At 44.2% G+C, this 15,209-nt stretch overlaps 1 pseudogene across 1 annotated transcript in view; it reads right to left on the minus strand.

Moving 5' to 3' along the window:
• Positions 1-1,168: 1,168 nt before the first annotated feature.
• Positions 1,169-15,209, minus strand: part of LOC308335660 (diacylglycerol kinase delta-like) — an 81,783-nt pseudogene continuing 67,742 nt past the window's right edge. Inside the window, exons 25-29 of the transcript XR_013966261.1 lie at positions 13,396-13,510; positions 7,868-7,957; positions 6,836-6,949; positions 4,845-4,959; positions 1,169-3,171 (exon numbers count right to left, since the gene is read on the minus strand). The product of XR_013966261.1 is annotated as a diacylglycerol kinase delta-like (transcript). The remainder of the gene's footprint in view (positions 3,172-4,844; positions 4,960-6,835; positions 6,950-7,867; positions 7,958-13,395; positions 13,511-15,209) is intronic.

A 15,209-nucleotide genomic window follows, 5' to 3' on the forward strand; every position in this document is an offset into this window, starting at 1 on the left:
AATCATCTTGCTTCCTCAATCGGATTAAAGGGACACTTCACCCTTTTTGCAAAAAAATATATGTTAATGACGTTTAGAAGCTTTAGATCACTTACCTGGGGGTATTTATGTGTGGAATATGTGGTTTTAGATATTTTAGATTGTAGCAGTGAGCCTGGTGTCTCTGATGTCATGGACACTGGTCTCACTACCTTCCTGGACTACAATTCCCATAATTATTTGGTGCACTGCCCCTCCTTGTGGATAGGGGGGAGAGCTGTCTTACTGAGACAACATGTAGTCCAGGAAGGAAGTGAGCCCAGTGTCCATGACATCAGAGACACCAGGCTCACTGCTACAATCTAAAACCACATATTACACACATAAAGACCCCCAGGAAAGTGTTCTAAAGCTTCTAACCGTCATTAACATGTATTTTTTTGCAAAAAGGGTGAAGTGTCCCTTTAATGGTTGCACGGTCAGTAAATCAAGTCATGAAAATGCATGCACAGAAATGACCTTGTTCAAACTTAAGACTGAAAAGGCCTTTATCAGACCCATCTTGGAACAGAAATCGCAACAGGGCCAACGTTGGTCGTTCCTAATCGTGTTACTTTTAACGGCCATTTCTGTGAAACGCAGGGAGAAGTCGCCATGTCGCCTCTTAAGATTACATGTTAAAATCGAGCTGCTTTTGTCATACCGAAAACCACCTGTATGTACATGAAAAAGCGTATTCGACCAATTGAAATTACAATCATCCAATTATCTGATCCTAGGTCGGTCTGTCCACTGACAATGACAAAATGAGTGTAAAACTAAAAATATAGACATCTTAATTGCTGTGTATTGTTGTCATTTGTGTTTGTTCTATGGCCTGCTGGAGGACCACTTTACAGAGCCTTATTACTATCATTGGCAACACCTGTAACGGAAGTAAGAAAGAGGCCCAAATGCTGGAACGCATTGGGCCGCGGAGTCTCTCCCCAGTGGTGGGCAGAAACCTCACACCACCTGCAGCACTTAATTCCATCTTTCGACACGCCTAAAGCAGCCAGCAGGCTAAAACAAAACACAAGCAGAATGTCTTCGTATAGACTCAGGCCACACGCATGTATACCTAAAAGGTTCAGCGACTTCACCGAGCGCTGTGAGGCAGAGAAATGCTAAGTATGGATCACATATGCAATGGACACCCACCCAGGACAGCTTTGATATTTAAATGCACAGAGGGGGCCCCCCGAGGAGTTCTTCTTTAAGTTTGCGAGGACGGAGCAGTTCCACAGACTGAGAAATAAAACTTAAAAGAGAAACAGATTGCAATGTGAGACCGTGTTTTCATCCGTGTGCATGAAACGGGGCCTGAAGAGTTGCATAAGAGCCATACGAAATAATAAAACAACCGGTCTGGCTCCAAGTCAGTGCATTGTAAAGATGCAATATGTACCTAATTATAAGTAATAATACGTTATAAGTCGAGATCCACTATTGCAGTAATCCAAAGAAACGCTATCGTTACAAAAACGATTGACTGCACACGACATAATATGGCATTATTGTTTTTGAAGGGTGGAACTGCAGCAGTTGTAGTTAAGGGTTAACAAAACAAAGACAAAACTGACTGTCAATATGGACTTCAATTATGGTACTTCCCAAAAACAAAACAAGAAAGTAGTACATTGTGTTTTTCATACAGTGTTTTGAAATAGAGCTCTTCAAATATTATGCAGCAGTACAATCATAGGTTTACTATATAATATACACACACACACACGCACACACACACACGCGCGCACGCACACACACACACACACACATTATCGTCTCCGTCGGTGAGGTAGAAACCTCATAATATATGTCTAAAACCGTTACCTTTCAGGATTCAAATTCAACAGAGTAGCAGATCAACAAGCTCACGGCGCGTTGCGTCGCGCCGCCTTTCGAGCTTGCAGATCTGCTATACTTTTGCACGTGTGCCGCTGCGGTATATACAAGTTGTGCGTTAGTTTACGAAGAAAACACACACAAAAAAAAAAAGTTTAAATTAAACGGGGATAAGAGGTTTCTGCCCCGACAAGCAGCGACGATAAGGTTTTGTGGATGGGGTCCATTTACAATGCCTCGTCCTCCCGGTCCAGGTTGCTGTACTGTACTGTACTGTACTGTACTGTACTGTACTGTACTGTACTGTACTGTACTGTACTGTACTGTACTGTACTGTACTGTACTGTACTGTGAAGCCTCATACGACACCAAGACAACCGCACTTCATATAGAACCAACCACAACAGAACCTCAAGTAATTCATTACTAAATCATTGTTATTCACAGGGTAATAATACAACGTCCACAACGAGTACATTCCTCAAATATGATACAATACGTTTTTTGTTTTGTACTTTTTTTTTGCAACATCAATAACTCTTTCAGTTCAATTAAGACGATAAACACAATTATGAAGTTCAGCTTTGTTCGTTTGTCCGTGTTCTCGTGGCAATGCGATGGAGAAATAAATAACGTCACGTTTCAAGAAAATTAAGCTAAGAAGTTCCGAGAAGGCTTTTGTTTATGAGTCTCTGAAGGAGGATAAAAACCAACATGAGAATTGAAATGACTCCGAGAAGTCATCATGGCTCGTACGTGCTATAAAAAAATGTAATAAAAACGAAAACATGGCTGCGTTCGTCATGCAAACAGAGAGCACCACGTTAAAAAAACACAATACGTCGTCTACAAACAAAACGTCGCTATAGCAGAGGCAGGCCGTCAACGCCCTATAGCTGCGACTCCACCCCCTCCTCCTCCGCCGCTTTTGATTGGCTGCTGACTATAGCTGCTGACAGTGAGCCACACGCCCCCCTTTTTCCTGGTTGGTCGAGCAGGTTAAACAAAACTCCCCGACGGTGATGCGATGCGAAGCAAAGCCGAGTGCTAAAGATAGTGTGGAAGGCTGGAGGATCCATGTTCACTCACTCCTTTTCTCTTTCCTCGCACCTCTTAATGTCAATAAGCCACTGTCCTTTCCTGTTTAGAGAGAGAGAGGGGAGGAACACGAGGCGCATTAACCACCCCCCCCCCCCCCTCCTGACCTGTGGCAACAGGCCGTGGTTTGACTTTAAAAGCACCTCGTCCAGGTCGTCTAATTGCCCGAAGAATCCGTCTCGCCCATACCTCCCTTGATATCCCATGCCCCTGGGGAGAGAGAGAGAGAGACAGACAGACAGAGAGAGAGAGAGAGAGAGAGAGAGAGAGACAGACAGACAGACAGACAGACAGACAGACAGACAGACAGACAGACAGACAGACAGACAGACAGACAGACAGACAGACAGAGAGAGAGAGAGAGAGAGAGAGAGATAAGACAAGGTAATACATCAAGCATAGAAATACAGTGGGATCCTTCTCAACTGCGCCTCAATCTCAAAATGACATTGATGGGTACCTATGGGTACCTATGTTAGACACACCCACAGACACACGTAGTAATCTAGTATCAAGAACATAATAATATCAAAGATTCTGTATAGATTGAAACTACACAAACTATAGGATGCCAAGCAGGGACGTGCACAGGGATTTGAAGGGGCAGGGGGCAGAAATGTGAAAAGGGCACTTGTGGTGCGCACGCACGCACACTGCAGAATTTAGGGCCAAAGAGGCGTGAGAGCTGGGGTCATGACCGAAAGAATAAGGTCGCGAATACAAGCGGCCCGAAATGAGTTTTCTTGGCTCGGCATCTCCCTTAGACATAGGGTGTTCACACGAGAGAGACTCGGAGTAGAACCGCTGCTCCTTCGCCTGGAAAGGAGTCAGCTCTCGGGGCGCCTCCCTATAGGGAGGTCCTCGACGCACGTCCCACTGGGAGGAGACCCCCGGGGGGGGCAGACCAAGGCGCAGTTGGAGGAAATACATCGACTCACTGGCCTTGGAACGTCTCGGAATCCCCCAGGAGGAAGTCACTAATGTTGCTCTGGAGAGGGAAGTCTGGAGCTCTCTGGTGGAGCTGTTGCCCCCGCGACCCGACTACGGATAAGCGGTTGAAGATGGATGGATGGATGGGGTGAGAGGGGAATTCTTTCAACATACATGTATACTACATTTCAGTTCATGACAGAGAGGGCACGTTTCCCTGACGGTCAAAGAGAAAGAGAGAGAGAGAGAGAGAGAGAGAGAGAGAGAAAGAGCCATTGAGCAGAGCTTTGTGGAATTTGCTCCAATTACCAGTCAACAAAAGGCAAATCCTTGTTTTGCGCTGTTTCGTCAGTATTTGGAATAGATGGGTTATTGACGTTGAAAATCGCAAGGACCAAAGAATGCTACAACAATGCGAGTAACATGTAATTGTAATTGTATGGCGCGTATACAAAGGAGTGCAATTATGCATATCGTCGGGTGGAAACCACATATCTCCAAAAGTGTTGCTTTTCAGGATTCAACAGTAGCAGATTTCCAACATGGCAGCAAGGCATTATATATATATTTTTTTAAATCACACCTTCGTCTTCAATTTTTGTGTTTACACAAACACTCAAAGCTGGCCATTCATTGCCAACAATGGCATTTAATGTTTGCGTTCACACAATGTTTGCGTGTGCACAAACCATCAAGGACATATAGGAGGGGCTATAGCGTCCCTCACACATCACACCTGCGTGAAGTGAGGGGCGTCCTAATCATCACATTCCGGCCAATCACTTTTCTGTTCTCATGTTACGTACATAAAAAACCATGCCAGTGAAACGTACTGTAGACATTTACAGGTCTGTTTGGGAAATGCCTACATTTTTTTTTACCGGAAATAGTCTTTTCCTGTATACGTTTTGTTGTTTTCCCAGGGGAGCGTCCACCTGTCCTATATGGCATACCTGACAGAGAACTATTGGACCTCTGCTTGTGAAGACGATCTTTGTCCTTCCTCACTTTGGGAATCATCTTCATCTTCATGCTGCTGCTGCCCTTCGCGCCGACCCTCACCGTGTCCTAGAGAGAGAGGTGTGTGTGGGGTGGAGAGGGAGAGAGAGAGAGAGATGGATGATGGACAAGAAATGCCTGTTTCTTTGTCTCCAAAGACATTTTCATTTCAGTGTTTTTTTCATGTAAATGAATTGTGCTCATTGTTGCTCATCTCTTGTCCTTAACGCACAAGATGAGATGAGCACAATTCGACACTAATCCAAACGAAGACACGCATGAAAAAGAGGTGAGATTTAGCTTCGCAGACACACTTATTAAACGTAATGAGAAAGCATCCAGCCATCTGTGTCACACAAGGATTTGCTGGAGAACTAATACAATACGCACATCACTCGGTGCTGGGTTGGAAAGTGAAGAATAAGGGCTGTATTTTGCGTGTCTTAAGTACCAGGTCTTATTCCCTATAACTTGAGTAAACTAAAGACCTGGAGGTGTGATCAATGCTCTTTGGCCACTCAGAATAGCCAAATGGCATTGGTCACGCCTCCAGGTCTTTAGTTTACTCAAGTTATAGGGAATAAGACCTGGTACTTAAGACACGCAAAATACAGCCCTCAACCTGCACACTCAGAAGGAAGTTGTTTCCATTTTATCCTATATGAACACGTATTGTACAGTACAAGTAAGACGCGCGAACGCGGGAAGCGAACGCAGCTCGTTAATTGCAATAACAATTCGAATAAATTACGTATACTTAATTACTTATATAAGGTTTTTTTGTGTGGTTTCTTGAGATATTTTGTAGTTTAAATAGTTAGTGCTCACTGCATTCGCAATGACTTCCTGGCTGTAGCAAGAGAAAAGACTGAAGGCTGAATTTACACTTTGTTGCACACGTGTGTTTGCATGCCTGTGTGAGCTTGTAGATGGATTTAATTTTTGTATGCGACACACGGTTGCAAGGTGCCCCCCATGTAGTAACTCCGAGGACACCCTAGGGGTCAGTCACCCCCTTGAAAGACAATTAGTTTTGATTTTATTTTTATTATTTATCTTCCCCCTCAGATATTTTATAACTACATTGCAAAAGAAGTAGCATTACTTTTGACAGTGCAGAAACATAATTGCCTTCCTTGATGAGCATCAACGACCATCATCACCTGGGCACAGACCAGGGGGGCAGTCAGACAGATATTTTGTGAAGCCACTGAGGAAATCGGGATTTCCTGAAAGTCCATATAATGGCCTGTTGTGGCGCTGTCATTGGATTTGGGCCCAACTTCACCTAGACTGTATTACCTTGATAAACATGGTCATGAATACTTTCTGCTTCCAGTCACTAGTTTAAAGTCTCATTTCTAGTGTCATAATATTATTTTGGGAAAATTATGGTCCCATTTATTAAAAAAAGTTACCATAAAGTCGCGCATGTTCTGAGGGGCGTGGCTACCGTTGCAGTCTATGATCGGGATTCCCCTCCCAGTCGAGTCAAAATAAAAACCAACGCCCAACGGAGAAGAAGGGGGGAAGTCCCGCCTCGTTGTCTGGGCCAGCCAATGGGCCAGCTGGGCCAAAACGGATCTAGAAAGATGGCGACTTACAATACAAGGACTGACAGGCTTCATTTTACGTTCATGTTAGACCCGGAGAACGCTTTGTCCATATTTTTTTTACAGTCTATGGCACAGACACACACAGCTCCCCTCTACAGTGCTCTACTACTGAAAGTGACTATCAATTATCTCCAAAAGCACTTGAATATGATGGAATATGACTCAAGCTCACATTTCACATCACACACTAGCCCCCCTAAAAAAAAGAAAAAATAACGTTTTTTTTTCTTTTTTTCAATGAATCGATTCATATCATCGGGATTAATATCGATATACGATATATCGTTACATGCCTATAGTGTCCAGCCATGGGAGTCATTAACACCCACCTCCTCGGAGCACTGCATGATGGGACAGATCCAGTGGATGTCGTCCAGCTTGTGCAGCTCAGCGCTCAGGCTGTTTAGGGTGGACTGGAGCTCCTCCTCCTCGGGCGAGTCCAGCTGGAAGGAGAGAGGGAGAGAGAGAGAGAGAGAGAGAGAGAGAGAGAGAGAGAGAGCGAGAGAGAGAGAGAGAGAGAGAGAGAGAGAGAGAGAGAGAGAAGGCTCATACATATTCCAGTTTTTGGTGATAGCTTATCACCTAAAACGGTGATAAAGAGTTGAGGCCATCATACTCGCGGTGATGTCTTTAAGGATTGACCCCGTCTCCCTGTGGTTTCACCCAACTTCTAGACCAATCAGTGAACGGGGGTGATATAGCTCCAGAGTGAAAAGACTTGTCTAATAGTAAAAAATCACACCTGTGTGAACCAAGTGGTGCAACTCCCCTCTCTCTCTCTCTCTCTCTCTCTCTCTCTCTCTCTCTCATTAGAGACACAGCACTACCCCTCTCTCTGTTTCTGGCGCCCCCTACTGCTATTAATAAGTAACATACTCGTGCTCATTTACGTACACAAACTCGTGCTCATTGACGTACACAAACAGGTACACAGACATTGCAAGCTGGTTGTAAGTGGTTGCACCACTTAAAAACAGAGAGATGGTTCTGTGTCCGCGGTGATAGCTGATCATCACCGCGACTGACGTAATGGTGTAGTTTTCCAACCCTTTAAAAAACTACACCGCGGTGATAAGCTATCACCTAAAACTGGAGTATGTATGAGCCTAGAGAGAGACACACAGAGACATGTACAGAAATGTAACTCTTTTTTTTTTGCTGCTAGCCGTTAGAATAATTGTAGCTATATGCTGTGCCACCACCTGCATTCCATTGCGTCTGCTATACTTTTTATGCTTTTGTGTGTGTAGCATGATAGTAATAGAGCACGGAGATAGAGAGTATAAACACAGGGTGATGAGAGGTTTCTGCCCGGCGACAGCGACGACATAAAGAAGTGAGAATGTGTAGTCGTGGCGTACCAGAAGTTGTCCGTCCAGCAGCATCGTCGTCTCAGCCTGGAGGACTTTGCTGATGTTGACCAGCTCCACCGCAGTGCTCCGACTCAGACACTGTGCACAACACACACACACACACACACACAGGAACAGCGGCATCAGGCACGTGCACTGCACACAGACATCCATCTGCACAAAACTGCTCTCTCCAGACCACGAATGCAGAATTTATATACTATGGTGAAAGAAATGCTAATTTCCGCCTTTTCCACGCCATATCCGAAAGGCAGCGCGATTCATAGCGGGATAATTGCCCTTTTTCCGGACACTCCTGAACTTGAACGCAACATTTTACGCTGAAAGAATTTGTCCTCTTACAGTAGCGGAAGAGTGAGTGGTTACACCCCGAAAATAGCTGATCTGCAAGCGTTTGCCAAACATGCCCTTTTACTGAATTTCAACCAAGGCTCATGTTTTAGGTTGTTATTAGCTGCTTTCTTTCATTTTAGGGATTTTAGCTGTTTTTGACAGTGGGGGGCGGGGGCATTCGAGCATGGGGCTATAGATATGTTTGTTTTTTTTCACAAAATGTTATAGCAATTTCTTTTTTTTATTATAGTCCTACTAGACCCCAAGAAATTACATCTGGCCACAGAAGATCCCAGGATCTACTGAATGTGAAGGAGGCCTACTGGGGGGGAAGCCACACTGTGTGTCGTATAGGCTCAATATGCCCGTTTGACACATTCCGTAGAACCTGTGATCTTTTGTGGACAAATGTAATTTCTTGGGGTGTATTCTATAGTAAAGCATAAAAAAAAGAAATCGCCATGACATTTTGTAAATAAATACATATTTAGCCCCATGCTCGAATGCCACCGCCCCCCCCCTGTCAAAAACAGCTAAAATCCCTCAAACGAAAGAAAGCAGTAAATGGAAGAAAAAAAAATACACTCACCTTTGAATGGAAATTGAATGGGGCTATGGGGTGTTGTGCTAATTCGCTTATTTCCATCGCTCAAAATTATAATTTCTTTGTATATATCCTCTCTTCATAATGTAAATAATATCCCAAGCGGCACACTTTACTACTTCTTTCGATGGAAATAAGCAAATTAGCATAACACCCCATAGCCCCATACAATTCCCATTCAATGCAATGCAATTCATTGAGGGCTTATGGTAGGAAAAATAGCCAATAAGGAGTTTTTGCACAAAAGAACACCTGGACCTCTTTGGTGGGGACGTAACAACTACAAAGAAAGGTAAGAAAGATAAGAAAGCATTCTAGCATGGAATTCTCCTTTAACTGTTTAGCATCACAATGAAACGTCATCATAATTCAAATGTACAAAACTGTTCCAAAATGATTAGAACATGTTATTTATATACAGTACATTACGGTAGTTTGGTTCAGTTCACAGCCGAACATGTGAACATGTGTGTTTGTTTGTTTGTTTGTTTGTATTGTGCATGATGCAATGAGTATCGTCCTTTGAATAAGGACGATGTGCACACACGCGCAGTCGTACACACACACACACACACACACACACACACACACACACACACACACACACACACACACACACCTCAAACTTAAATCCGTTACCGCCACAGCGCTACAAAGTTTGACAAGAAAGTTTTTTTGGCAATTCATACCGCATCAATTCATGTCCCCGATGACAAAACACAACCTGAACATAAATGCACAATACAAGAAAGCAACCAAGTATACCTTTATTGGTTACGGTTTACGGAAACAATCTACATTACACGGCATCATCCTGCCTCTGCTCCTGATTGGACCAGAGCCGTTTTCATTTAACATCAACATCTGAACCGTGGCCAATCATGTTTCTTCCCCGCCGTGTGGTTTCGCCGAGATTGAATCCCCCTGGGTCACGCCGACACCAAGTTCAAGGGGGGGGGGGGGGGCGTGGCCCTGCACGAATGTCTGTGGCTGAAGCTGGCAAAGTACTCATGTGGGCGCCTGTATCACAAAGTAAACGACAACTGGAGAGGGAGTCAGTGATAAACACTGACTCCCACTGGTACGGCCGTCACCCACGGCCGGTGCGTTTCCCGACGCACTGAATGTACAGGGAGGAAGACATTTCTTGGCTTTATTGCCAAACTTGGCATGGTAGAAACATAATCCTCCTGACTGCTTTGCACGTCGGGGCATAGTGTTAGTGGCAGAGATGGAGTATGGCTGATATGCATTGTCATCACTGGAGGTAGTAGTGGGCGTGGCTGCAAGACATTTCTTCCCAGCTGAGAAAAATGTATCTGCCTCCCTGGCCAGCAGACGAAAAATCAGTAATAGCAGAATTTGCCAAGTGCCAAACGAACCTGGCCTGGAAGCTGCTGCAGGAAGAGTTCCTTGGATAGAAAACAAGGCTGATGGTCTCCCAGCAGAGCCAGCATGTGATCCATCAGCTCCGACGGCTTGCTGTCGCCGAGAGAGACCGGGAAGCGAGAGGAGTTGGCGCGCACGCTCGGATTCATTAAGTCCAAAAGTCTCCAGTAAATGCGCCTTCAAAGTGCCGTATTTATTCCTCGTCGGAGGACATTCTAGTGGACTCACCACTCTCCCCGCTGTCGCGCTGGTAAGAGCCGCCACCACATGATACATTTTAGTTTAATCAACTGTGATGTCTTTGATGGCGAATTGAGCCTCCGCCTGTGTGAACCATGCGCTTGAATTTTGTTCCCAAAAGTCGGGCAATTTGAGCGAGGCTGACATGTTCAGTATAAAACTCTGGAAACGTCCAAGAGTATCGGGGTCACCAATGTACGTAGGAGTGCCGGTGTAGGCAGAGAGAAGAAGGGGATTTATTCTCAGATTGGAAAAGCCAACGATGGTGGCACTCCCGTTTATTCAGAAAAGCAAACTTGTCGCATAGGTAAATACGACAACCCTGGTGATTACGTCAACACCTCGGAGGTGTGTTTCTTTACTCTTAAAGGTAACACACTATGCATTGCATTAAGGTGAGAGGAACAACCATATAAAACATGGGCAAGAACGCAGTGAATTATAAATGTCATTAACAACTGTTCAGTGTGTGTCTATCCTATCCACCGCAATATAATGAATATGATTAAATGTGCATCAGACAACCAACAAATGTATTACAAAAGATGTATTATTTATAAACCAGCAGTACTAACTATACAGTTCAGGTCCTGGCAGGATAGAAAAACAGTGGTATAAAACGTCCTGGTAGGATAGGCATCCTCCCTGTAGATGTGCTCTTGAGCAAGGCACTGCACAGGTCTACCATTGCTCATTTAGTTTCACATCAACCCAAGATCCTCGGAGAGGAATGGGTCGGTTTCTCGTAGAATGAATATCAGTTTTAAACTTGCAGGGGTTCCTTTGCTCCTCACTGTGTCTATGACAAGACGTGCCTTTTCATGGATCACTGTCTTCGCACAGGCTTCATCGTACTCTTCTTTGATTATCACCCCCTTCTCAAACAGTTTGTCCAGGATCTGGTTGAGAACGGGATGTGACATGCTGTTGATGAAGCTGCTGCGCACAGACAGCAGTTTGTCTGTCGCTGCGTGACTTGGCGTGTGCTGAACATGCTGAAAGGTTGAAAGGTTCTCATAACCTTCCCATGCACATTCGGAGGCGTCGCTGCTGCTTAGAAGCAGCCTAACGTGGCTTAAACGCCGCTCCAAATAAATGACAAATGTCGGGACGTAATTGTGATAGGAACATTCGTCAACTTCAAATACGGCTCTAGCCGGTTCAATTATAATGGAATCGTCTTCAGGTGAAGTGGAGAGTGTATATTCTTGATTTGGGACTATAGTTTACAGGGAGGCTTTTCAATGTAAATCTCTTCTCCAACCAGCTCCCTCCTTTTGCTCTTCACTTCGTCCAGCACGACGTTCCGAGGCAGCAGCAACACTTTCAGAGTTGAACTGGGAAGATCGTCGTCAATCGGTGGGTTTATAAAACACTGGCAACCAATGCCTGGACAGGACGGGGCCCATACAGCATCTCCATGACGATACCAAAATAAAGACAACCCGGTTACATCTATGATAACATGAGTTTCTGTGATCACACGGGGTTTGATCAGCTCAAAGCCGTCATCATCATCCACCACATGGACAACAACAGACAAGGACTTGCCTCCACCCGTGGAGAGGATCTCACAGTGTGGAATGTGTATAGCTGACACACAGACCCCTGAGAAGCTTTGATGTCAAAACAGTGGTCCCGCAGGCTTCTTACTCAGCCGGGATATAAGCCCCCGGCCCCAGGGGACTGTCTTGTAAGTCACCTCTCCATCTTTCTCCATCTTAACCCATTCTGACCGGGAACCCGTTTTGGTGTTAGCATCATGTTATGCTTTAGCTATTGAAAAATAGCAGATGTACAAGCTCATAGCGCGCCACCGAGTGGCGCGCTACGAGCTTGTAGGTCTGCTATTTTTGAAAAATCGAAGAGCGACTGACATTTTTAGAATCTGATCTCAGGTCAGAATGGGTTCATCAGACCAGTGTGTGTCCAGTGGAAACCTCGTATGAATCTGATCTCAGGTCAGAATGGGTCAAACCCCAGGCCGGTCACGCTGCATCGGAACAGTCCTGCGTGGGCAGCAGCGGAACCTGTAGCTTCCCTCGTTTTCCACAACAATGATATCAGGTGTGAATGTCTGCGTTTTTGGAAGACAGAGGGGGCGGGTCTTAACCCATTCTGACCTGAGATCAGATTCATACGAGGTTTCCACTGGACACACACTGGTCTGATGAACCCATTCTGACCTGAGATCAGATTCTATAAAAATGTCAGTCGTTCTTCGATTTTTCAAAAAATAGCAGACCTACAAGCTCGTAGCGCGCCACTCGGTGGCGCGCTATGAGCTTGTAGATCTGCTATTTTTCAACAGCTAAAGCATAACATGATGCGGACACCAAAATGGGTTCCCGTTCAGAATGGGTTAAGCAATTAAGCAAGTACAGCTCCGTTCCTATTGGTGGTCTACATCTATGTGTTTCATTCACGGAGAATGTAAGCGGATTTGTAAAGCACCAACGTCATTTCCTTGAGCGGTATACTTCCGCCAAAATCCTGCAACTTCCGCCCCCCCCCAAAAAAAATCATAGCGTCTACATGGTACGTCTTGCCCAGCGTGCAACATTTGAGTCTAGTTTTATACATTTGTTGACAAATTTGTCGGTGCTACTGACAGTTTCTGACGAGCCGAAATCATTTCGGCACTACAGCGCCGAAACAGCGGTAAAAAAAAATAGGAGTATATGAATCGGCCCTTAGTCGACGAAATGAACAGCTGTGACTCCCAGCCCTCACATCAGAACTGGAAGGCTTGGTGTAGGGAAGGTTTGGGACACTCACCTCATGACTGGAAGGCTTGGTAGGGAAGGTTTGGGACACTCACCTCATGACTGGAAGGCTTGGTAGGGAAGGTTTGGGACACTCACCTCATGACTGGAAGGCTTGGTAGGGAAGGTTTGGGACACTCACCTCATGACTGGAAGGCTTGGTAGGGAAGGTTTGGGACACTCACCTCATGACTGGAAGGCTTGGTAGGGAAGGTTTCGGACAGCACCAGTGCTGTGGCGTTGACGGCGTGAGCCAGCTCCTGCTCCACCAGTTTGTGGGTCTTGGCCGCGTCCCGGATCCTGGATGGAGAGAGAGCGCGAACACGAACACACTTGGTTGAAAAGACTATGCTGTGTTCACAGTACTGCCAGATACAAACGATACAACGCTAAAAAGACAAACAAAAAAAACGGCATATCAGCCACAGAATCGCTGTTTAAACCCTGTAACACCCAGCGTTGCAATACTACAACATATTTGAATTAATTAATTTAAATTTTTATTTTATGTAATTTGTTCACCTAAACGTCATCATTGATGTTCATTGCAATTGGTCATAATTTGCATATAAATACCCCAACAGAGGTGAACAATTTTGAACATTTTGACCTTTAACCCTAATACAAGAAAGTAAAATAACTGTAATATATGTTTTTTTGTGATCATTAGAATTGTTTTAGTCATTATTGTGAAAGATATCCCCCAAATGTAAATTATTAATTTAATATTATTATTTTAATAATTATTATAAATGTGCATAAAATTTGCACAAAAAATATAATATAAATGTTTTACATACTTTCCTCGGATAAGTCCTAGTAGTAAGGTTTAAATCATTTTTTTTCAAGTAGAAATTAATCCGGGTTTTACAGGGTTGTTCGTTGACGTCATCAAGTGTGTGTCGTATAAGCAAGACAAATATAAAGGGAAATAAAGCCTAGGGTTAATAATAATACAAAAAAATGATAATCTTTAGCCTATTGTCCCGGAGGATATTCATCTTCACAGGTCTGTTCAAAACCCACAACAAAAACAACACATGGTACAGAAAACATTACACCAAAACAATACAAAAACATGAGGTCCCCAGAAACATATCGGCAGGGCAGTTTGTTTAAGACCGTGACGGTTGAGGGGACAAAACTCACTACTAAAAATGAACATGGTGGGCTTTGTACATACATAGTGTGTCAAACAGCGATAATAGCTTAGATCTGAAAAATATCTGCCTATTTTCTCCTTAATGTTTGCCTATGATGCCAAGAATAGATGTGGTCTGGCGAGCTATGGCACACGGTCAGTGCATGGCACAAGTGCATGTGGGTGTGTCCTACACCACTTTTGCTAGTTAAACGGTGCATACGGTAATCTGGGTACGAATGCGCAACAAGGCCCAACGGTTGTATCTAGTCCCTTAATTCAAGGACTGGATAGCAATTGGAGACACATTTAGTTCCGACCGGAGAGGGTTCCACAGATATAATTATAAATATTGTAAAAATAACCAAACAACAAGATTGTTGCCTGGATCCAGCCCAAAGACCACGCCCACTCTCTGAGTGGAGCTTCAAGAAAGCTACAGTCTGATAGTCAGGCTAACAAGATTGCTCATCGTCGGCTATTTTCACAACGTTTGCCTCTTTCTTCCAGAACATTTGAAAATGTGGTCAATTTGGTATTAAGACTAAAACATCAGTGCAGCTACCCTGTATTACACTTAGTTATACTGTATATTGCACATTAAGCTAAATTAGCTAATCATCTAACATTAAGCTATAATCACCCCCCCCCAAAAAAATAAATAACGTGCCCCCCCCCCCTCCCAGTTTGAGAACCTTTCTGCAGAGGAAAAGGGTGAACACAGAGCTGTACAAATTAAAAAACATAATGTGGTAATGAGATTGATTTTGAGGACCCTTTCAATCTCTCTCTCTCTCTCTCTCTCTCTCTCTCATGAATGAATGTGTCAGCCATTTTGCCTAGTGTGCAATAATTACT

Source organism: Protomyctophum bolini (assembly GCF_963924005.1).
Source record: "Protomyctophum bolini genome assembly, chromosome: 20".
Taxonomy (NCBI): Eukaryota; Metazoa; Chordata; class Actinopteri; order Myctophiformes; family Myctophidae; genus Protomyctophum; species Protomyctophum bolini.